Below are 25,443 nucleotides of genomic sequence, written 5' to 3'. Positions count from 1 at the left end.
ACCGTAAGGTTCTGTATAGAGTGCAATTGCGATAAAATTTGCCCGGCGCGTCGTGTGTTCTATAAGCGTGTGAAAACATGCGAGGGGCAGCCGACGATCGTGGCTCAAGCGAGTAGGAAACGCGCCTGTCATTTTTTTATCACAAGAGATGCCCTTTGCGGTCCTGGAGGGGCTGCCTCTCGCCAAAGATACTTTAACTGCTTGTTGATAACGATCACGTTGCTCACGCTACCTCCGCCTAGTCATTATGATTCACTTTAGAAAATAGTAATTTATATTCCACAGAAAAATTGATTCAGGGATAGGTGATGTCCAAAACGTAGTCTGTTGCCGCTTCAAATGCCTTAAGCCTTGGCCGCAGCTTCGCAGCCGGCCTAGCGTCCAAGGGGCCTAGCGGTAAGTTTCGAAACAGTGAAAATCAAGATTACGCATACTTCTAGCCATGGTTGGCTGTTCCATGCTGCAACAATCGCTCCTACGTTGTAGTCTACACCTTTTCTCTCTATTTTCAGTTTTCCATTCGTTGCGATCAAGTGTATTCTTCGTTGGCTCTTATCTCCGCGGGCGATAGCAAACATGCTGGGAAAGATCGGGGCAAGCTGGTGTTTGGCACTGCTTCATTTAAACTGCTTGTCAAGTTGAAAAAAATATATCGCGTTTTCATTAAAAATGAATATGTGTCTTCCTCAAACGGGAGTAAACGCAGCTTAACGAACAGCAAAAAGACAGGCAATCTTGCTTGATACCTTCCTCTCCTCGAAAGGGCATTCTGGGACGTGGCGCTCTTGTATTTCATGGTCGACGCTCGCGCGATTACCTTCAAATGACGCGCGACTGTACACATGCCGAACGAGAACATCGGCATATACACTAAAGAAATGATCCGCCTGTTTCGCCATGCTCACCCGGCTATGTCCGAGGAGACGAAGATCCGCTTAATAATGCGAGGAGTGACGCAGGGACTGCTTGCAAGCCTTGCTTGTAGCCCACCAAAGACGGTCATGGAATTCATAATTGAAAATTTGGCCCAATTCGGGCCCAACTGTTGGGCCCAACTGGCCCAACGTATCATGGAATTCGTCTAAGAGGCCAGGACGATCGAAAAGGCACTTGAAATGCGTACGAGGCTCTACAACTGCCGAAATCTCACGACGACCTAAATGGATGTTCAAGCGCCGCAATCCGATGACCTGCAGGACAGGATCAGAGCCATCCTGCGGGATGTGTTGCGGAAACTGTTGCCGTATTCGCAGCCTCAAATATATTCGATCGCCGACGTCGTGCGCCAGGAAATGTAGCAATTTTTGGGAGCACCTGAACCTGCGCAACCTGAGCCACAAGCGATGAGCTATGCACAAGCGATTAGCTCCGCAGTACCACTTACTCTACACGCCCACGCCAAGACTGCACCGCCAGACACCTACACCACAACCACAAAGTCGTACCGCCTGAATGCCGTTCAGCGACAAACACCGAGTAAGACTGACGTTTGGCGCGGCCCTGACGACCATCCTCTCTGCTACCACCGTGGAAAAGCCGGCCACACCTACCGCCTGTGCCGCTACTGCGAAATGTGCCTGCGTGGCTTTGAAATCAACGCGCCACCTCCAGAGCGAGGTGAACTGCCGCAGGATATCGGCGACTACCTCGCCGCATCTGAGCGGAGATCTCGGAGGCCGTCGCGTTCACCATCGCCAAAATGCTACATCTCACCGCGGCGCCGGCGTGACTGACCATCACGCCTTGTGTTTGCTAGCTAACGTAAAGGATCTTTCAGGTCGCCTCGTATGGTGGAGTCTGCGACTTCAGAATTCGACATTAGCGTCGTTTACAACTCCGGACGAAAGAACTCTGACGCCAACTGCCTCTCCCGTGCCCCCATTGACCTGCCGCCGCAGGACGACTAGGACTGCGACTACTTCCTTGCAACCTTAAGTGCCTATGACTTCGTCGAACGACAGCCACTCGACCGGAACTCGAATGCCTAGTGGAATACCTCGATGGCAAGACCACTGTTCCAAAACTATTCAAGCGAGTACTGGCATCGCATTCTTGCGAGATGGCACTCTCCTAAACAAGAACGTCTCACCACTTCGGGCCAATTACCTCCTCGTAGTACCTTCAGCCTTACTTCCAGAAGTTCTAGAAGCTTTGCACGACGACCCGACGGCTGGACACCTCGGTGTTTCCCGCACGCTCACGAGAATACAAGACAAGTACTACTGGCCTCACCTGACTGCCGACGCCACCGACTACGTAAAGACTTACCGACTATGCCGAGATTGTCAGCGACGGAAGACGCCGCTGACTACGCCAGCCAGACATCTGCAGCCCATCAAGACACCTCGCCAGCCGTTACAGCAAATCAGGATGGTCTTACTTTGGCCATTCCCGACATCGAATTCCTCAAACAAATCGGTCGTCATAGCCACTGACTACCTCACCCGCTACGCCGAGACAAGGGACTTGCCCAAAGACAGTGCCGTCGAGGTAGCCAAGTTCTTCGTTGAGAACATCGTCTTGCGTCATGGCGCCCCACAGGTCCTCATTGCCGACATACGTACGGCCTTTACTGCGGACGTTACTCACGTGATTTTGAGGTACAGCCAGACACCTAACCGCTGGACCACCGTCTACCACCCACACACCGATGGCCGCACCGAGCGTCTAAATGAGACCATCACCGATATGCTCGCTATGTACGTCGCCGTCGAGCACACGACGGGGGATGACATGCCTCCCTGCGTGAATTTCGCATACGACATGGCTGTACAAACGATGCACATGACGTCATACAAGTTGTTCTACGGAAGGAGCCCGGACACGGCGCTCGACGCCATATTACTCAATGTCACTGACGAGGGAAACATCGACGTCAACGTCTCTCTACAGCGCACCGAAGAAACCCGATCACTCGCCCGTCTGTGCGTCCAGTGCCAGCAAGAGACTGACAGCAAGAGACTACGACCTTCGACGTCGCCAGGTAGAGAACCAGCCCAGCCACCGTGTCTGGGTCTGGACACCAATACGCCGACGCCCCCTCCACTTTACCGATAATTTCGATTTGCGGAAGGGGGGGGGGGCGAGGAGAGCGCATGCTAGGAGATTTACGACAGTGCAGTTCCTATTCGGTTTTGTTTTTTTCGCGCTCTGTTCATAATGAATGGCCGCAAACGAACCCATGCTCATTGACACTCGTTTCCTTGTAGAAATAGCTTAGGAGGCTTTCGATTGTGCGAGAAGGCAAGCGTGAATGTCATTTGTCAAAGAAACACGGACACGCAGGAAAGAAACCACGAGGCAAGCCATCAGACAAACCACTAGACAACCACGAGGTAATCTTAGGCACGTGTCTGCGCATTTTACATAATGCCAATTTCTGCCAGTATAGTTTCAGTTGCTAGTCTGTGCTTGTCTAGCGGTTTCTTTCCTTCGTTTGCGCGTTTTTTTTTGCGCAAGGGCCAAGGTCAGTGTAGACACATCTCATCGATCGAACCGGTGATTGTGCACATTTTGAGCTTTTTCTGGACGGCAACGCGTCTTCCGCCGCTCACACAACTGCCGCAGCAAAACGATTCTTAGAAATTATACACCCGCTGAATACCGCCTATTGATCACTATAACAAAAAGAGGCGTCGCTAGCAGGTCCAATATGTGTCTTGCACAATGCGTCTGAAGATGTCGTACATCTCTGCACCAGGCGGCGCTTTCTATACCTCTGTACTGACGGAATATATTGGAAAAAGAAAAGAAATGATTGAAGGCCATAGGTTAAATCTGTAATAATAATATCTGGGGTTTAACGTCCCAAAACCACCATATGATTGTGAGAGACGCCGTAGTGGAGGGCTCCGGAAATTTCGACCACCTGGGGTTCTTTAACGTGCACCTAAATCTAAGTACAGGGTTAAATCTGTTGTTCATCAGCTATATAGGCAATGACATCTGCGTTGAAGTTTCTAAATTCCGGAGACATTGTGATATGAGATGCCATCCAACGACACCGCACTTCTACCCGAAGTGTGCGCAGGCTGCCCTACCTCTTCAATAATAGATTTCTAGTGCGCACGCGCTTTCAGTGCGTGCGCACGAGGAATCTAGGCATATTTATTCGATGCAGCGAAAAAAATTATCGGCTTCTATACTGCGTCCGTTGCAATGCTGTAAAACAACGAAAAACAGTACCCAGGTATTCCCTGCGTTAAAAGTATGAGTGGTGAAACAGACATCTTTCTAAGAATATGTCCAATTTCTCGGCCTTTCTCATGTGCAGGAGATACTTGGTCATTCCACTAGTAGGTTTTTTGGGGCTATACTAATGGAAGATATACAGGAGAAAGCCATTTAGGCATGCAGAGACTGGTATATTTCAAGAAAAAAAAACAACATCCCTGAGAAACTTTTTCTCGCATGTAGAAGACATGGCCTGACGCCGAGGCAAAATAGGACCTGAATGAGCCTAACTGCCTGCTCCCACCAGTTATTGGTAGTGACATTTCTGCACAAGCTCAGCTGTTTATCGCAACAAAACTGCTCACGCCAGAAATGGGCCAGGAGCACGAAAACGTGAAAGTGCGACAAAAGTGGTAGCCACGGCGTCAGGTGATGCGAATGCACAATTATCACCTTCTCCTCAAGCGCTGTCAAATTTACATAGTTGCTACCTCCACAAAGTTTCATGTTTGGTATGGAGAAAGTTCAATTTCACCAATCATGCTGTGTAGAGCTCGAATTGAAGCCAATTTTTAATATATATTACTTAACACGGAAAGGAGATGCGACCAACAAGGCGACTGAATTAATCAAAGCGGCTGGTCTCCTTTCCCTGCGCTAAAATGCTGAAGCGGCTGTTTGAGGTACCCCAGAAAAGTTGGTTTCCCTCACTGCACGGGCAAGGTCATCACCATTCTCGTTGTAATAGTTTGATGTTACTCGTTTATAATATACTTGCGAATCGCAGAGTTATCTAAGATAACGTGGAGCAGAGGCTGAAAGCGGGCATCATCAAGCTATCTGACTTCCTGCGCTCCTTTCGGTTCGAGTGGTTAGAAATGAAGGTGGAAGAAACCGAACTAGACTACTTTCTGATGACGTCCGACAATTGAACAAGGTGGATGTTATCGATAATATATAGATGATGCGGAAGCGTGTGATGGTTGTGAAGCAGGGCGAGGATCAATATATTTTCAGGCTGTATTTTAGGTAATCCGTCGTTGACACACCGCCTTTATTGTACGCACACTATAAGGATTTGCTAGAGTAAGCATTACCATACTGAATCAAGCAAAGCAGGTCTGTCTGAGTATTATGAAATGTGTGTAATATTTCAAGTTCGTCCCTTTTGGTATTGAGACAGCACCCATAGCCCATACTTGCGATGTAAAAAACAGGGCAACATACATACGAAGTGTGGAGCACCCTACTCACTATTTGCCTAACAACATGTAAATGTGGCAAGAACACCTACTCGCACGAAACAGTTCTTTCACAGAATAAAATGGGGTAAACTAAGGGTGAATCCTCTAAGTACGAAAATGTTTTGCACCAAATGTTCTTGGATCATGGAGCTGGTTATTACTTATGCGACCACTTTTTGAAACGTTACAGGCCATCCAGAATCTTAATAAAAACGAGCAGATTCAGACTAAGACATGACAATGAAGGACAGCCAACCAAACTACTTGGTGTAATGTCGTTATCAGTAGATTCAGCGTAAATAAATAAGGGAAACAAATTAAGAAACACGACAGAAGAAGACGACCGCGACTACGAATTCTTTGTTTCATTTCAATTTGCCCCCCCCCCTCCAATATATAAAGTGAAACCACGTGCCATGCGAAGGCAAAAAACCACAGATCACTCTGTATCTCGGAGGTGCGCAGTATGAACATTTTGTAGTACCACTCCTTCATGTGGGTCATGCTTATTTATGTACCTGCGGTAATGTTTCCAGATAAACGTGTGTGATCCTTCCTCCGGATAAACAGAAGGTGTGAGGAGGATCTTGCCAAAGTCTATTTGAATGTGGCGACACCACTCACTCAACCTACTCGCATGTGATTCATAATAAATTTCAAGTGGGAAAAGGCCATCGAAAGACCTTCAAAGAAGTGCATATTCCGTATCATGCCTATTAATTTTGAAGCCTCTGAATCGCAATGCCCAGAGCTTATTCCAATCCATTTCAAGAAAGGCAATAACGGCATCGTTCAAGCGGTGCAGCAGCTGTTAAAGAAGGTTTCATTCCTACAACAGCTGTTAAAAAAGGTTGATGAGAGTGGCAAGCCTTCATGTACAAAATGCAAAAAATTTTGCTGCTTCTCACAAAACTATTTGTGCTGCATAGCACATCAACATCCACTCCTCTCTGATAAAACCCATCCATATTAAAAACAGCTCTGCCACGCGCACCTGCTTCTTTAACACCGCGTTCCCTACTTAGCTGGGCCCGAGAAAAATCGTGACCGGGCTAGAGGGGACACACGGTGCTGGTGTGGCCGCTTGAAAAGTTCCTCCCATAATTACACGGACAGCATTTTGATCTAGTAGCAGATCAACACAGGCTGTGTTGGCTCAGCATGTTTAATGACATTTCTGGCCGCATAGCGCGATGGGCACTCCGCATTCAGGAATAAGGTATTCGCGTCTTCTACCGCGTCGGAGGCAAGCACTCTGACGCAGACGCCCTTGCCTTTTCACTTTTCTCTCCACATTCAGCGCGCGGAATAACGAGCACACACGTCCTATCTCGATAACCACTCAATTGCCACTGAACAACGTCGTGACACGACGATCGAATTTCTTTTCGATTATCTCTTCGTCATCTGCACCCTTCTTGCATCCTGATGCCAAAGACGCCTGCCTTTGTAATGCGCCGTCCAAGATAACCTGTTTGACTGGACTTGGCTCTCGATGGCCGCAGATGGCTACCAGTTATTCCATGCAGATTGCGATCACCTGTATACGCACCTCTTCACGATGATATACAATGTCGCTACAACTGAGTGTCCAGGACATACGAGCGTCGTCAATGTCTCTGTTACTGGCGCGTGATGTACAATTTCTTTCGGAAGCTGGCGCAGTGCTGTCCTCACGCGAACGTCGCAAATCGCCTTCTTTACGTTCGAAGTACCATCCAGTACCTTGATTGCGTCGGCTTTGACGTTTACGGTACCCTTCGAATGATACCGGATGATAATCGGTGGATAAACATGTTGTCGGCCCTCTGACACGCTACGCGGAAACTTGCCCAGAGATACCGCTCGGGATGTAGCCTCTTTTGTCTTCATACTTCGACATGGCACACCTCGAGAACTACTTCCTGACAGAGGGCGCGCTTTTCTCTCCGAGGTCGTGGAAGTTCTGCCCTCGAGAGGACAATCACGGCCACGGCACAGCACCTGCAGATTATCGAACTGATCGAAAGGTTCAACCGCACGTTCTTTTATATGCTCTCGACCTACGTGACACCTAACCTTGATAACTGGGACATTGTTCTGCGACATGTAACATTCGCCTATGACACCGCGATAAAAACAACTCCAGCATTTTCAGCTTTCTTTCTCATGTATGGATGTCTTCACAGCTGTTATGATCCTGGTGGCTCCGAGTGTCCAGACGTCCCCGATGCGGCCCGAGTAGCCGAAACGTGCCGCCAGCTCACTCGCAAACTTATATCACATGGATAGCGACGCCAGCAAGAAAACCTCATCTCCTCACGTCCAGATCCCAGATAAGCCCCGGGGTCTCTTGTATTGCTGTCACATACCAAAGTCTGGGACTCTCCTCGGAGCTTGTTTAATTATTTAAGAGTTATGTAGCCTTCTTCTGTAGAGATGTGTGTGCTGTGAATGCTCTTTACGACATTCAGTTAGTATAGATGTGCAACTGGGATCGCGGGCATACTAAGCATGGTAAACGGCGAATAGTACATATTTCCTGCAAACAATATTTAATCCGGGTGGTTGATAGCGCTGGTTCGTGATTCATGATCTTGGGTTTACAGCGAAGACGTTAAAGATAGTGATTTCACTAGTGCTGTAAAGCTATGAAACCCGGAAATCACGTTCGTGTTTAACAAACAGTCGTCGGTTGAGGTGGTTCAAATGTAGTGATTAGAGAACCGTGAAGATATTTCCGGCATTTCTTTTTTGATAGAACTAGCTGAGTTAACTAATGTTGCCTGCAACGGTTAACGTTCAGTAGTTCGCGCATGAGACGATGTGGCAATATACGCGAAGGGATCCAACAACCCTGCCGACGTGAATGTAATGATTTGTATACTGAAGCGATAGACGCGTTTTCCCTCAGCGGAACTGTTCATGTAAATACGTTTCTGACGTCATGCAGTTCTACGAATGAGCAAACTTTCGTTTGACAAAGAAACAAGATTCCGTTTCCTAATTCAGCGGTCGGTAGGGCGTGGCATATCGATCGATACAGAATGGACGTGGACGTTTGATTGGAAGCTAAAATGGGGTTTGGCATTACTTCGATAGATAAGGTGTGTGGAAACAGAGCGGGGGCCTGTTTTAGTTATACGGAACTCTATGAAGACAATATGGAAATGAAGACAAAGAAAGTACAGGGGGCTTTATACAAACAGCGGAGGTTGTTAGTGTTTTTCTTGCTTCGGGTAGTGCTAACAGAAACTATAATCATGAACCCGAACGCCCTCTCCACGTGCTATTCAGCCTCTCCGTCCTCTTCTTCATCTGCTGCTTCACTCCCTTAACACGTGTGCCGATGTGTCTGGCTGGGATTCAATAATTCTGGTGGGCGAGGAAACGAGTACAGGGAAACAGACAGAGAGAGAGAGAGAGAGTAAAAAGAGACAGAAAGAGAAATAGACATTCTGGGCGAAACAAAAATGCTTGGCGAGGCGGGATTCGAGTCCGCATACAAAGAAAAAGAGAGAAATAGAGATGAAGAAAGGAAATAACGAGAGAAATGGAAGCGAGCAAAAATATAAAACAATTATAGGGTGAACGTTTCTGAAACCGAAAGAAATGCAAGTTGTCAAGCAGTACTATACCGCAACATTAGCACTAGGCTTTTAAAACACAGCAAGCTGTGTAACAGCCACATCTGTGCAGCTCTTTACATTGCTATATATGACTATAAGCGTAATCCTGGACCTTTTACCCGGCACAATTTGCGGCACGATTTGCGCCGGCGGCTTGGATACCGGCGAACACCGCAGGAGGCAGCTGGCAGTGCCGAGCGAAGTGCGGAACGTCGTAATGTAAAGAAACTAACTTACCACAGTTTCTGTCATTAATTAAAGATGCATTAAATTCTCTTAGCATGAAAGCAAATATAACAGCAGAAAAAACATTTTAGAGAAATATTAAGGGTGCTGGAAGACTGTAGTACTTTACCACCAGCGTTTACCTTCCGTGCCTTCATTTACCGATTGGATATAAGTTATATGTAATCTCCAGCTGCAGATTTGCTGTTGCTATAGGCGTGGCCGTAGGGTTCTGTATCAAATACAAGTACAATAATATTCGCGCCGCGCGTCGTGTGTTTTATGTGCGTCTGAAAGCGTGCGATGGCAGCCGACGATCGCGTCTCAAGCAAAGAGTAAACGCGCCGGCCATCTTTCGCCACAAGTAATGCCTATTGGGGCGCTGGAGGGGGCTGCTTGCCTCCGGCAGGAACTGCGTTTTTGAGAGGCCGGGTGCAGTGTTACGCACTGTGACCTTACAGGGTCGATAGCTAAGCGCAGACAGCTGGACAACTTGGTTTCGGTTATATAACGGACAAGGCAGAGACAGCAACAACGCCAGGCTTGAATTGTAGTGTTGCTGCCGTTCTCATGTTCGTGCCCTGTGCGCCAGTATCATGTTATATAGTTATGACTAAATAGATCGGTACCTTTGTACGTGTGAGATTTACGCTGGTCTTTTCCCGTTGCAGGCAATGAACAGCACAAAGGTCACATTGCTCCCTGTAGTGGCCGCGTAACCCAAGCGCCAACGTTCTATGGAGGTATGGAGGGACGCCAGGTCGGCTACTAAAGAAGGTACCTGTTAGCCTTACTTTGCATAGCGTACCTGTTTATTACTATGGCATCTATTGTTTCGAGCTTTCGCCGAAATTGGCGCGTTTTCTTGAAATAAATTGCTGAATGAACGGTGTGATTACACGTACAATGGAGCGCTGATCCGGTAATTACAATGTTTCTCTAACGACCTGTATTCATGGGTACTGCTGAGCCATAACTACTGGCGAAGATAATAATAATAATGTATTGAAATACTGTTTTAAAGTAGGTGCTAGTGGCGATTTGAGTTGGCAGCAGCTCGTGATATCATCACGAATGCGTGGCGTTCAATGTATTCTTGGGTTTCCTGCGGTGTTACTCAGTTTGCGTGACAGCTGCTGATGTCGCCGCGGGACAAGTTTGTGGGGAGACCACAGCATCACCATGGCTGGTTGGCGGCGACCCCCACCCTCTTACCCCCATCTTACACATTTTACAGCATTCACCTTACACCTTTTTGCTTGGCAGCTGCCCAGGTAGTTCTGGTTCAATGCGCCAAAGCCATAATGAGAGCACGTCAACTTCTAAAGCGCCACCATTTTTAGTGCGGTAGTACTTGATGATTTTTTGCCGGTTTTGTGTGACATCAAAATTGTTGAGCCATTCAATCCATGAATATTTGTAACCGGACGAAAACTATGGTTCAGCGGTTGTTTAGGGAAACGGCATGTTGGGATGGGCGAGTTCGGACTTGGCGTTTTCGATATGTTTCAGTTGTGAAACACTACACCGCACTTGCAGCGTACTTTTTTCTTAAGAAGGCGTAGCTTACTGTATTCCGATAATCGTGTGCCATTTCAGTCAATGTACTTTCTGTTTTTAGTACTTACAGTAAAGGCCATCAAATTATCTCAAGTTGTCGTCTAGAAGACGACTACTGAAGCTTCTGATGTGACCATGCTTCGTTTTCCGCTCACACCTGGCCATTTTTTAGATCTCCTGAAGGTACAAATCCAGTAAACACCTGCTTCAGTCAATGTGATCTTCAAGCTTGGCCTAGGCCACACCAGCGTTTCTGAGCTCCGTCAGCGCCGCAGACAGTTGGTTGCAGATTGTCCGCGAAACGGCGCAAGCTTATCGCCCATCAGTTCACACCAACATTCCACACCATCGCGCTCTTAGTTCGGCGTACATCGCGTGTCTTCGCAACGCCGGACAAATAGCTACAACGAAATGCTCTTCGCGTTTAAGAAAATAAGATACGGCAGCTTCGCACTTGTGGTACCGAGCCTGAAGGAAGGGCGGAGCTGGGCGGGGTTCCTTGTTTCTCTGTCTTTTTTTCTTGCTTTCTTCTCTTTCTTTGTCTTTCCTTCTTGTATCCGTTTTCTGTAGCTGTTGCTTTCTATTTGTTACTTTCTGTACAGATATCTCTGTAGTTACTTCTTTCTCTTTCTAGCTCTTTCTATCTTCATTTGTCTTTCTTTCCTCTCTTTCTCTCTATCTCTGCTTATTTTGCTGTCTTTGTTTCTCTGTATTTCTTTCTTTCTCGTCTTCCGCTTTTCCTCTCTGTTTTTGTATCTCTTTTTCGTGTCTGGTTTCCCTATTTCTATTTATTCCTCTTTCTATCGTTTTTGTGCCTTGATTTCCTTTATTTCTCTCTACTTTTTGTGTTAGTTTTTTCTTTCTATTCCTCTCTTTCTCTCTCCATTTTTTTCTCTTTCTTGTTATTTTTGACTGTTTCTTTCTTGCGCTATCTTTCTCTTTCACGCGTTTCACGTGCTCTACTTTGCGGATGAGAAGAATTCGTTTACCGCTCGCACCAGCCGTGCACGGTAGTCGGGCTTGCCCAATTTCTGTGGCACATACGAGGCTATGGTTTTCTGCGGACGCCAAATTTTCACTGCCGGCTAAACAGCTCGGATGTTAACAAGGTATCTGGAAGCAGGAACATCCTGCAGCGTGAGACATGCCACAGCCCAACGCCGGGTGCTTGTCGACAGGATCCCGCAAATCAGTTGCACAAACTGGTAGCATACCAGCCCTAAAGGTACTAATCTTACAGTATTCATGTATGTCGCTATCACATTGTTTGTGTCACAAGTAGGTGAAGCAGCAGATTTCTTTCTTTCTATTCACACCACCCATTATAAACGCTAACTAGGAATAACGCGATATTTCAGTACGTGAAATGTTGGTATGGCATTTCTTTCAGAGCTGATTTTCCACATTTCTTCGATCATCCTCCTCGCACACAGGCGTTTTATTTGCTTTTCCACAGCTTTCAGTCTTGGAAGTTCTCAGTTTGTTCTGGGTGCAGTTTTATTCCGATGCTTCGCGATCATGTTAATCAATCTAGTTATGTGCGTCATACCGCACTGACGCAGTAGCTATCGAAACGTCTTTTTTTCTTATTTCCATGATCAAAAATAACATCGCAGTCAGAGAGCGATGTACGCGCACGGCAGCTGCAATTCCACAATGCATCATTGCCAAAGATACTTTTAGTGCTAGTTGGTAAGGCTCATGTTCCTCACGCTAGCTCCAACTAGTTCCTAGGCAACTTCCGACGTCATCGTTTGGCCACACGTGTATCGTCGTAGCTATTATTTGCCTTACCCGCTATGCCGAAACTAGCGTTCTACCTAAAGATAGTGCAGCCGATGTGGTGAATTTTTTCTAAGAGCACATCCTACTGTATTTTATACTATTTCAGCGCTCAAACAAATAATAATATTAATAATTTTAAAAAGCTGCCCACACTGAAAGAAAAAGGGATAGTAAGAAGACGGGGCAAGAATGCTGGGCTACAGCCTTTTTAGTGTCCCGCTTTCTTTCCGTGTCTGCATGCTCGTTTTTTTTCCAACACCACAAACTGCTTTAATGGGGCATCGTAGGGTAAACAGGTTGTCCTAGTTTCAGCTTTATATCTCAGGAGCAGTGCCATATTTTGTTGTGAAATTTTGCGTGCGCAATGAGAGAGCTTGTCGGCTTCAGTTTGTGCAATTTTGTTTCTGTACGTTGTTTTTCACTTGCTTCTGGTTGAGTACCAAACTTCAGATTGGTGCACAAAATTTAATGTACCTTTCTTCAAGAACCAAAGATAGTATGACAGTGAAATTGGGCGCGCTTATTCAACAAGCCATTTGCATTAAACCCAACCTAGATAGACTGAATCCTGCATTTAACTAAAAAAAAAAGTGGTATCCTTCCTTGTCACGTGCCTTCAGGGAGACTTTCCAATAAACCTTTTTTTTAGGGGCGAAGCTCCTTAAGGCGGCACCCGTTCGTCCCTTGTAGTCGTAGTCGTAGTCGTAGTAGTCGTAGTGCGTAACCAGTCTTACGCTTTGACCTCCAAGGTGGTGCCGGTGGGAGATTTTTCCTGTGCGTTGTTGAACAATAAAAAATTCGCAGCGTGCGCGTTAACTAAAAGCCGAATGCTTCTGTCTCTCATTCCCCATTAGCAGCCACTGTCATGTTCGAGTAGGAAACGTTAGTAGAAGTAAAAGTGTAAGTGTTAGCTAAAAGCCGACTTCTTCAGTCTCTCATTCCCATTAGCAGCCATTGTTTGCCTCCAAGGTAGTTCCTGGTGAGATTTCTCCTGTGCGTGAATAAACAATAAAATTTTTGTTCAAAACGCCGTTGATTGATGAAATAAACCAACGAAAGACGCCAGATGTTTTGTAAAAACAAAACGAAAAGCGCCAGATGTTTCTAAATTCTAAAGCAAAACGAAAAGACGCCAGCTGCTTAACGAAAGACGCCAGATGTTTTCTAAAGCAATGGTTTTCTAAGCAATGAAAATTCACAGCGTACATGTAAAATAAAGTGAGCTGCAAGTCGTCATAACTCATCGAACCTTTAGTATAAACGCGCCCGATCTCACGTCGGTGATGATGTACTGGGCAGAATTCACGGAAGATTCACGGTTTACCGATGAACCTCCGCAGCTTCGTCCACTCATCATCATTCACTCCGTGGATATGCTGTGATTTTTTCTTAATCATAGTTTAAAGCTTTTTCCGAGTTCTAGGTTCAGATTATTTCCAAGGGAGTTAGGTGTATGTTGAGGAATTTGAACGTGATCGGTCGTAAAGTCTTCAAAAAAAGGCGCATTAGGTTCGATAATATCCAAACAAAAAGTACGAAAATGGTAGGAAGTACATATATTCAACCGATCTAGTGATAAGTATTAAAAAAAAAGCATACACGTAGAAGCAATGATGCAAAAAAAAAAAACGCGTATTCGTTAGGCGGCGCGGTCTTTGGCGCTATTTTAAATGGGCTTGGAGCACTCCTGCGCGTTCGCCAATGCACGGTTTTGCAATTTAGAATGTGTATATGTTTTAGTAATGAAAATAATAATTTGCTTTCTTGGTCTATCTAGCCTACGAACCCCCTAAAGCTTCTGCGTCACTGTGCTTCAGAATTCCCTATCGCGGACAGAGGTACGGTTTTATGGCACACCTAACGGACGTTACCTGGCAATACAGCCAGACAAGGCGCCGCAGACATCTGCGAAGTACATACTGAAGGCCACACTCGAAGTCTCAATAACAGCCTCGCCGAAAGGTTGGAAATATAAGTCGATGTCCAGAACAAGACTTCTGACGCACCCGCCACCGTAGTCTAGGGGTTATGGTGGTCAACTGCTGACCCGCAGGTTGAGGGACGGAATCCCGGCCTCAGTGGTCACATTTTCGTCGGAGGCGAAAATGCTTGTCACCAGTCTACTTGAATTTAGGTGCACGTTAAAGAACACCAGATGATGAAAATTTCCGAATGTGCATATCATATGTAGCAGTCGTAGTCATCTTGACGCTATGATCGACTATAGCTGGTTGAATGAAAGATATGTAATTGTTGTTACCTTGATATAAGAGCGAATAACTGTTGTCCTAGCATGATGCCTCTATAGGGTCTTTTTCCGAAACAGCGTGACGCACTGGCGTGGTTCTGTTGCAGATTACCTGACAGTCGTGCAGAATGGCTGGCTTACATTATGGCTCGAGTTGCCTTTTTATTTGCGGATCACTTGAGGGGCCCAGCTTGTAGGCCATTCTTATTTATGATGTGGCGTGATCAACCGAAATAACTCAGAAGTAATCGCGCTGATTAAAATAAATTGCTAAAACGTTTCGGATACCTGCGGCAGACTCCGCAGCCGTCCAACGGAGGGCGCCACCGCCTCGCTTAGCAACGAATGTCCCTACCCCTGCGCTTCGCCGGTGCGGCAGGGCGCAGCATCGCTACTGTTAATAGGGAAATGCTTCACGGAACTCGCTGCAGACGTCATATATATCAAGTGCCGTAACAAGCAGAAATTTGATAAAGCACAGAAAATGTAGCGCAATGTCGAACACGGAGTTTGCGGGTCTCTATAACAACATTCTACTCGTGCCAGAGAAGCCCTGGATGCTTACCTCAAACATTGGCGTGACCGACGCTTTGGTAAACGCAGCAGTGGGAACTCTACGAACGGGAATCGCTGCATGCTCGTGCTGCGCACTTCCTCAGGTTTCACAGCAGTGGTGATAAAAAATATTTTGTTTTATTAGCTTTTGTCGCGAAATTTCCCCCATTGGCAACACCGACAATCCCGACGCCACATTTTCTGTAACACGGGCTGCTTCATAATGGCCGGTTAAGAATTCCAAACTCTCGGTTGATATAGACAGGGAATACCCTGTGACGCATACCCGTACACCGTGAGTCGCGGTATACGGGTATGTACCGCACGTGACTGGTGCAAAAGATTTCATGGCGTACGCGACAGGGTACTGTCGTTGTTCATGTCATGACATGTGAATCGCGTTCGTTATACATTCACATACTCATGCCAACTGTGGTGTGTACAAAGCTAAGGAGACGACCATGATTGCACCAAGACGCAGTTGGACAGACAGACAGACAGACAGACAGACAGACAGACAGACAGACAGACAGACAGATAGATAGATAGATAGATAGATAGATAGATAGATAGATAGATAGATAGATAGATAGATAGATAGATAGATAGATAGATAGATAGATAGATAGATAGATAGATAGATAGATAGAAACAGTTAAAGCGGTTGTGGTTTGGTATGAAAGGCTTCGCATTTAAACCATCTTCGGCGATACTTCCTGCCAATAAAAATTCATAGGTTGCAGCTGCAGGTTACTTAGAACTGATACCACTATTTCCAAGAAGTGGCACAACACACATGAGCACTGAGGTCAAAATCCTCAACTCTAATGACGTACACAGAATAATACGTCAGGGCTGATACAAAGATTTTTAGTATTGTTTGTATGGAATGCGTTCTAATGATTTAATACTGAATACTCTGTTCTTTAACGTTTTCAAGAATCTTGGGTGCGTCGCCCTTTCGCCAGTATGTCTAAACCATGTTACCGTCCTCTCATTTTCGCGTAGTGTACGATCAAGGGGGCGGAAGGTCCGAGTGTTATATCGAATGACGGAAAACTAAATATGTCATTGAAAATTCCTCCTATTCTCTGTTCTGTTCTCATTCCTGCACTTTATTACTTGTGAAATACAAGAAACAACTGCCAGTTAGGGCTGTTAGTGTGCAGAACCTAAGCTGAGGTAAATGGGCGGGGAGCTCCGCCGTGAGGGAGGTTAGCGACGGACGAGCACACCGTACCCCTTGCTGACGCCTCTCCGACTCCTAATGATCATTGATCAAGCATGATACGTCGATAAAGTACACATGTTGCAGCACTGGCATTTCTTCGATAGAAGGTTTCTGTGAGTCCACGCACAATCGATATCAGTTTCTCCTAGTAACCTATGCGGACTGATCATCGTGCATAAAGTTTAGGAGCTGTTCGGATGAACCTTAAATAGGCTTTAACGTGTTCCCAATGTCGCGCACTTCCTGCGGGCTAAGCAATGAGCTTCTATTCTCTCATTTTGTCGCCCTACTCCTTGCCCTCTCATTTTCATTCTCAAGGAGTGGGAGGACAAAGTATATCGAGCCGTGTGCAGTATACTGTAGCGAGGGTATGGAAAAACGCAGTGAGTGTGAGAAGGAGCAATGTGAGATTGAGGAGGGAAATGAGGAGAGGAGAGGTTGCCATTGCATTTTTGTAAATGTTTTCTTTCCGCCACTGACGCCGAGCAGGGTGCCTGTTTGGAACGCCAGCGCTTGCTTGCCCGTGAACGCGAGTGTCGTTGATGGACAGGCGAATCACTGTTCCGCACATGCTACAACTTTTACGTTGAGTGCAACTGCATACATTTTTTGTTTACTTTGGTTCAATCCGAGCAACGAAAAAAGCACACATAGCTTTCAGTAAAACCAGAAACACTTGTGTCGAATGCAAAGGCACAAATGCTTAAGGTTCCCAATTCGCCTGGGAGGAAGAATAGGAATGAGTCTAACCCTACTAATTGTGCATGGAGTGATATGTACAAAACAAACGTATTTTCGTGGGGCTCAAACATTGAATGAGTTTTGTCATATTATCCCTGCTTATCTGTATCCTTGCTTAAGTATTTATATTTCTTCAAATAAATAGATACATCTGCTTAGGTGAAGAGCTAAGCAGTGGTGAAATGAGATGTCAGTGGCAAACAAGCAGCTTGCGGTATTGGCTGCATAATAACAAAGTACAGAGAAATTTCTCCGAGATGTGCCCTTTGCTATACAAGCAAAAATATTTTAAAGCTGAGTGAAAGTACAGGATATAACTGAAAAAAAAAAGTAATTCAGAAAGTTGTGCTTGCCAAGTCATGTCACATTCACAGTACACAATAAATAGCAGGTGTAGAGCAAAAAACATATGTTCTTGGGCTCTCATTGTAGAATTTACAAGCCATAAAGATATGGCAGTTTTTGCGCAAGGACACAACCAGAGAAGGGGTCAAGTGGAACGCGAACTTTCGACTGCTTGTTCAACAAATATTGCAACGAAATATACAGACACATACGTGTGCAGGAAGCTATGCACACATCGAGCGCAAACCAACTTATAGCCCTGTCACACGGGCACTTAAATGAAATTTAAGCAAGCAGACCTCTTCCGAAAAGGAGTTCCTGACAGCAGACACACGGCAGAGAGCGAACTCCTTTTCATAAGAGGTCTTTTTCTTAAAAGGAGTTCGTCGATCTCCTTTGCGGCTCCGAGTGAGTGGCCTCGAAACCAGTGGGCGCATGCAATTTTCGACTGGTGGAAAAAAAGAGCGAATTGTTATTTTTCTGTCACGAAGACTCTTCGTAAAAACAAATTTCATATCCCGTAGAAGGTGTAATGAAGCCTTTTAATGATTATTTCCTTTTCTACTCTCGTTAACAGCTAGAACTCGTCGGCCACGTAGGTCACGTGTTGACGCTCGGACTCGCGCTGCGCCGTTTTGCTCAAGCGAGAAGAGCGTGCTCGGCAGTCGTTTACTCGGCATTCCATCGGTCGTCGCGTCTATGGCAAACTCCGAGGACCAAGCAGCCGGCGGCGCACGAAAGAAACAGCGTCTGCAGTGGTCTGAGGCGGACACCTGGAGTCTAATCAGACTTTGGGAAGACAACCGGCACTCACTGCGAGCGCAGAGGCATAACGGCGAAGTGTACGCCAGCATCGCGGCTGCGCTCACAAACGCTGGCGTTCCCCGAACGAAGGAGCAGGTCCACACGAAGATAGAGAATTTGACTCATACGTACAGGTGAGACAAATTATTTCATTAAGCTTGACGCGTCCTAGCGGCCTGTAAGCATAAGGAGGGAAGTGGGACGACAACACCGATCATAGGGAGAAAACGAGTTTTTAATTGGATTGCAGGTTTATTAACAGATGCTTTCAGTAAGTTTACAAGCTTTCTGAACAGCAGAATTTTTAGGGGCGACGCTCCTTATAGCGGCACCCGTTCGTCCCCCGTATGTAGTGCGTAACCAGTCTTAACGCTAGTACCAGACCTTGACCTCCAAGGTGGTGCCGGTGGGAGATATCTCCTGTGCGTTGTTGAACAATAAAAAGTTCGCAGCGTGCGGGTTAACTAAAAGCCGACTTCTTCTGTCTCTCATTCCCCATTAGCAGCCATTGGCATGTTCCTGTAGGAAACGTTAGTAGAAGTAGAAGTGTGTTAGCTAAAAGCCCACTTCTTCTGTCTCTCATTCCCCATTAGCAGCCATTGTTTACCTCCAAGGTAGTGCCTGGTGAGATTTCTCCTGTGCGTGATTAAACAATAAAAATTCGCAGCGTACGTGTAAAGTTAAAGTGAGCTGCAAGTCGCCATGACTCTCATCGACCCTTTAGTATAAACCGACCCGATCTCACGTCGTTGATGGTGTACTGGGCGTGAAGCTGCGCGACGCCGCCGCCAAGATACTGCCGTACGAGAGCTTCGCCCCACTCATCATCATTCACCCCGTGGATATGCTGTAGAATTTTTTCACGAGCCGGTGGAGCGCGTTTGGCGTGAGAAGCGTCTGAACGATCTTTTTGAAACGACGCCGATCTTTTTGTAAAACGCTGAACGCTGAGTGGCCAAGTTTGGAAGCTTGCTCATCGCGCGTTTCAGGCGCACACAAAGTTTCTTTCCAGCAACTTGTAGTGGGATTGTTTTGCAAGGACGCGATATCGAATTGTCAAGAAAACGTGCTTTTGTTACTCGTTAAGCACGCAAACCAGTCATGTAATAAGAAGGGAAAACTCACTCCATGAGGCGCAAGTATAACAATTCACTTCTTTGTGCTTTTCGACACGCGATTATACATTTTGCGTCCGCCAGTTGTTTTCTCTCGACTCGCATTTGTGAGCCATGTAACATTTCTTTGTTCATTTTTCTTATTCTTCAGGAAATGCCTTAAACAACAGACAACAGGCTCCTCCCCACCAGGCTGGCCTCTCTTCGTAGAAATACAGATTCCTTGGCAGCCTGCCGGTGAATGACCCCACTTTAATGGAGGAGGCTGGGATCAGCGCAAGCCCAGCAAGCACCAGTCCCTCAGTAGAGGAAGTAAGTAACTTCTAGTGGCAGGTACATTCTTTATTGCGAGCAAGTGGCAGTGTTTAGTGCGATGGCTGTGGCTTTTTGTTTTTTGAAGCTGTAACCCACTGTTTGTACAAGTGTAGCGCAATGTGCACCAAGGTGCTGCTTTACGTTTGCCTTTAGTCATGTCCCTTGGGATATTGTCTCTCTAGTGTTTTAAGTAAACCAACGAAGAAAAATATTTTCACAAAGCATTTCCACTTGCATTTAGTCAGCTACATCAGCACACTAAAGTAGGATTTAACGTAACATGGTGGCACAAACCAAAACAAATCTAACAAGAACAGTAATAAGAGTACATTGAGCAATGAATACTGCAGTGGCTGAAATACCTGCGCACTCGCATTGCCATTTCGGCATCACAGAGCTTCTGGAACCATTGCGCTAGTCCTTAGGGTAAACATAGTGGTTAAGCGATTCGTGTGGGTGTCGGTATTGTAACACAAAAAGCACCCTTGTTACCATTTCCTTCTCTACGCGACACCTCCATCACTCAGACGTATAGCACACATTTGTTAATTGCTGTTTCACATGTGAAAAGGTGCCATCACCGCATTTCTGTCATTTTCTTGAAATGCAGCTCATCTCTGGCATGGTGACCGGCTCTTCGTCCGGTGACGATACACATGAAGAATTCACGTTCACACAGGCTCGAGCACCTGAGCAGGCAAGCAGCCACGAAGACCGCGTTACCGAGCGCGGAAAACGTGCAAGCGACAGTGCAGATGGTGCCCGCAGGAATCGGAAAAAAAGGCACAGGCGCTGAGATTAGAGAGAAGATGCTCAATGAGCAGCGGCTCTTGAGGGCGCAGTTTGAGGCATCTCACAAAGAAGAAATAGAAATTCGCTGCAAAGCACTGAAGTTGCAGGAGAAGCTCTTGGATGCAATGGTGGCATTTTTTAATAAATAGTGATGCAACTTCCTGTACTCGTTGCAGCGATTCTTGTGGTTGGCTCGTTTTAGTTTACGTGACTATAGTAGTCCACAAGCGCGGCCCTTATGTCTGCTGCGTTTCCAACTTGGGCTTCTGTTGCGCATGACGGCTGTGGGAAGTCAAGGTCTGACTGCTGCACCTCATTTAGCCACTGCGGGTGGACATTGTCATTGAAGTGCTCACATATGTTGTTTGGCACACAGCATGCCCGTATTACCAAGCGAGCATTGTCTACATGGCACTCCATCCTCTTTGCAGTGAAGTGGAACCTGGCCTTAAGCCTTCCGAATGCGTTCTCAACAATTCTCCTTGCTGAATGATAGTTGAACTTTCTTTCACTTTCACTCATTTTCCCGCGGTGTCCAAACGGCTTCATCAGCTGGGTGCCAATGAAAACGATTGGTCACACAGAATTAGTGGTGGTACTGCTGTCCCAGCTATGGTAGCAAGTGGAGTTTTAAAAAGGGGACCCTGAATGGCATTGGACAGCTGCGAATACCCAAACACGTGCGAGTCATGGCAGCGTCCAGGTGCTCCAACGTTGATATACCTGAAGCGGTATCTGTGATCCAGAAGTGCCAGCAAGATGAAACTGTACCTGAAAAGAACAAAGAGCATGGCAGCAGAGTGCAGCAGCAGAGCGAATGCAGCAGAGTGCAATGAACACCAAATGTGTGTGTATGCGTGTGCGTGCATGTGTGTGTGTGTGTGTGTGTTTTGTAGTTGTTGCAGTCATGCAGCTTACTTAAGGTGCAATCACAAAAGCATGTGTATTTGTGTGCGGCTAAGAATCTGCTGCTTTCTATGGTCATTATTAAAGCAAGGGATGTTTTGTTTTTCTTGCAGCCTCGCCATATAATTTCAACAAAGTACGTATAAAACATTCAGTTTTCTGCAGATGAGCTGCTGCTTTCTGTGGCTGTTACTAGCATGTTGGAATTGTCATTGCAAATGTAATCTGGTATCTTCATGCCGTTGCATTTAAATGTTTACAAGAAAACTGTGTTGCTTTTGCTCTAGTGCGTGTATATGTTGCGAGATGGTAGGAACCAAATTATGTGCTGGCCAAAACCATTTGGTAAGGTAAGAGCACATCACTTTTTTTTTATTGCGGTGTGGACTTGCCCTTGTGGCACAGAGCTAGGTGTGAACTATATAGCGTAATGAAAATGTTGAGTAGTGCTATCTTCTGGGTACATTACAGTACGATATAAACCATGCTTTTTTTACATAAAGATATTGTATTAGGCCACCTACCAGCCTTTATAGTTGTAGTAGTCTGTGGCATGCTCCTTAGGTGGCGAGATAGGAAAGTGAAATCCATCCAAAGCTCCGACGCCTTGACGGTAACCGGTGACGGCCTCGCATTCTTCGATGTGTCTAGCCATTTCCTCTGCAGTCACCATCTTGATCCACTCGCGTTCCAGTACAGTGACAACAGCCTCGCAAAACTGCATGTATACAGTGTTGACTGTCGAGCGTCCAATGCCGAACAGGTTGGCCACAGTTCTATCTTCAGCCGACGAGCACAGCTTGTACAGGGCAATGGCGACTCGCTTCTCTGGAGTGATCGTTTCACGCATGTTGGTGCATTGTCTTTCGAGCTCACCGCGCAAGCTCTCCACAATGAAACGAAAAGTCCACAGGTACGCTCGAAATGATTGCTTGAAGTTGTGCTCACCGAGGTGAGGTACCGTTTCATCGAGCCATCTCTCGTCTGAAAGCCCAGATCGAGCGATCGCAGACCTTTTCAGACAGCTCCAATGCGCACAGCAGGGAATTACTGAACATCAGTTGCTGCTTGATACTCTCCTTGGCGGCTTTTGCAGCGTGTGCCTCGCTTTCCAGAGCGAGAAAACAGGCCGTGAGGCTTGCGATTCTCGCTTTTTTTCGGTACGGTCGCCCATAACGTGTCGAGAGCACCCAAACACAAATATGGTAAATAAAAGCCCAGTGGTGCCAGACGGACTTGTACACGTCGCTAGTTATGGGAACGCTTCCTTAACTAGCGCAACAAACCTTCGCATTAAGGTGTCTTCATCTGTTATTCTTAAATTTATTTGAAGAAACGAGCAATGCAACAAGTCTTTAATTTGTATATCGAGATACATCCTTTTCTTTTCATTTCTCTTTTAACTGCTAGCGCCACGCGTTCGGTAGCGTCTTCGAAAGAAAACACTAAAAGTAGATCATTGGTGCCGTGTGTCTTCGCCGCAACGCCTCTTCGATAAAAGTCTTTCAACTTCGTTAAAAGACCGCTTACGTAAAAGACTTTCAGAGCGCCCGTGTTACACAGGTATTAATCAGGACATGTGACCTAACTTGATCTCTGCCTGTAAGAGAGACAATGAAGCATTACCGATGTTACGACGCGGCACCGAACGCCCCTCTCTGTGTTATACGCACCTGAGCCACGTGCAGAACGCGCAATAAACCTTTTCTGCTGTTACTAAGCTTCTTGCTCCGAGTCATGTCCATTACAGTTGGCTACGAAGACAGGTAGGGACCAGCGCAGTCCCGAACAAGACGCGAAGTGCAGTGCCAGTCAGCGGTCACAGGGAGTACAGTCTGGGTACAAGTGCGTGATGGGACGAGAACGTTGAACGTCTTGAAATGTACTGCGAACCCAAGAAGCTTAGGAAGGATGAAGAAAAGCGTGCGGGTTTACTCAGCTCCCGTGGAGAAGAAACGTACACCCTCATTGCGACGCTGGTCAAACCCGAAAGGCCGAGTGCTGCAGCCTACGAGGAGATCAAGAAAGCGGTCCGAGAACACATTCATCCGAATATATCAGTCATGTACAGTAGATTCTTAGGCCGGAAGTGTTTTCTGCCGGGGTACACCAAGACTTTCATGACGTATTTCCGTCACGGCAGTACGTCAGCGAAATGAACGCCATCAGATGGCAAAGAAACAAATATTATAAGAAATCGTTCCGTTGACGGGAGTCGACCAGACAACCTCGCGGTCGGCGACGATGGCTGGCTTGCGTTTAGCACACTTAGCTACCGCCGAACACAATACGGAGGCTACAGAACGCGCCTTTTATCTTCCACACTTTCCTCTCACAGTGCTCTTGGATGGATGGATGGATGGATGCTATGAGCGCCCCCTGTACAACGGTAATGGTGCGTTGACATGTGCGACACGAGGCTGGATAAAAAATACGGGCCGTTGCCACGACCGTCCGATTCGGCACGTTTCCATTTGAACTGTAAAATAGTCAGTGCTTCAACACGCCGCGAGGCGGCGGTTTTAGCCCAAGCCTCGCTCATTGCATCCACCCATGCCAAAAAATAGCTCTCCGACGCTTGCCTGGCAGTAAAAGCGCAGACAACACGCCCGTAGCGTCTCTCTTCGAGTTTCACGGCGCTTTGAAGGAGTGCAGATCGGGCATCAATGTGTAGTGTGTGCGTGTTAATGCCATATATGCGCTGGGATAACGATATGCGCTGTCCGCGTATATGTTAAGAACTTCATCTACCGGAGACATTAAATCATGATCATGGGCGTTAGTTGTCGGTACGGAGGTATGCCACTAGGCGGCAACGTTTGTACGTCTACATAGGTGTTGCCATATCTGCCAAATAACAATAGGTATTTTACAAGCTATCATATAGGAGCGCACTATAAACAATCAACTACTTCTGTGACGACACGTTTCACTTTCGTTGCATTACCGCGGCGCAGAATCTCGGTCCTGGTCATCTTTGAAGCTGCTTACACACTCACTCCGCTACGCCTGTGGCCGAGTCCTGGATCCTCTCAGCCTTCACGACCAGGGACTTCCTTGGTCTCCCCGCTGGCGTTTTTGTCCATCCCTTCGCCGAAGACATCGGCCTCTCCTTGGTCCCGTGCTGCCGTGACGCTCTACCGAGCCAGAAGTGCCGCCCATCATCCCTCGGACACTGTCGGGACCAGCACTCCTTTTGCCTCCAAGCAGGCCGCGGTCAACTCGTTCACTCGTTCGAGCGCCTCACGAAACTGTCGCATCATTGTCCCCATCTTGCTGGCAGCAGTCGGCAAAACCCTCGTCGGGTGCCAGATGAAGGGTTCGCGCAAACAAGTTGTGCAACCTGCGTCCCCGGTGAAAAGTAGAGGGGGATCAGGAAACTCACGCTGATTCCCTCCGCCGGTGCTTGTGTTTCCCCCAGTTTTAGCTCACACCAGTTTTCCTTCAGTAGGAAAGATTTCGCAAGCCCTCAAAAATTAGAAGCGCCGAACTGTCATTAGAAGGGCCGAACTGTCAAACGGCTAAATTCTGTGAGTTGGCTTGCCGCGCAGCTCCACTCTTTCGAAGACCGACGCCGCATCCATACAGGTCCTCGAAAATGACTGCAAAACAAGCAAAGGAAGATCGAGAATAAGCATAGCCAAAAGGAAAGCGAAAAGAACCACATACACAAGCTGCTTCAAAGTCAGAGAAGGCAACAAGAGCTCTTCTACAAACTACTGGAAAAATGCAAGAACATCAAGAACTCTCAGACAATATACATCAACAATACCTATAGCTAGAAAACACAAGCACA

The 25,443-nt window shown here is 46.6% G+C and overlaps 1 pseudogene; it reads right to left on the bottom strand.

Moving 5' to 3' along the window:
* Positions 1-20,795: 20,795 nt before the first annotated feature.
* Positions 20,796-22,625, bottom strand: LOC119399264 (uncharacterized; annotated as a pseudogene).
* Positions 22,626-25,443: the final 2,818 nt, after the last annotated feature.

Source organism: Rhipicephalus sanguineus, chromosome 7 (assembly GCF_013339695.2).
Source record: "Rhipicephalus sanguineus isolate Rsan-2018 chromosome 7, BIME_Rsan_1.4, whole genome shotgun sequence".
NCBI lineage: Eukaryota > Metazoa > Arthropoda > Arachnida > Ixodida > Ixodidae > Rhipicephalus > Rhipicephalus sanguineus.
The sequence above is the reverse complement of the archived record's forward strand: the minus strand, read 5'-3'. Positions and strand labels throughout refer to the sequence as shown.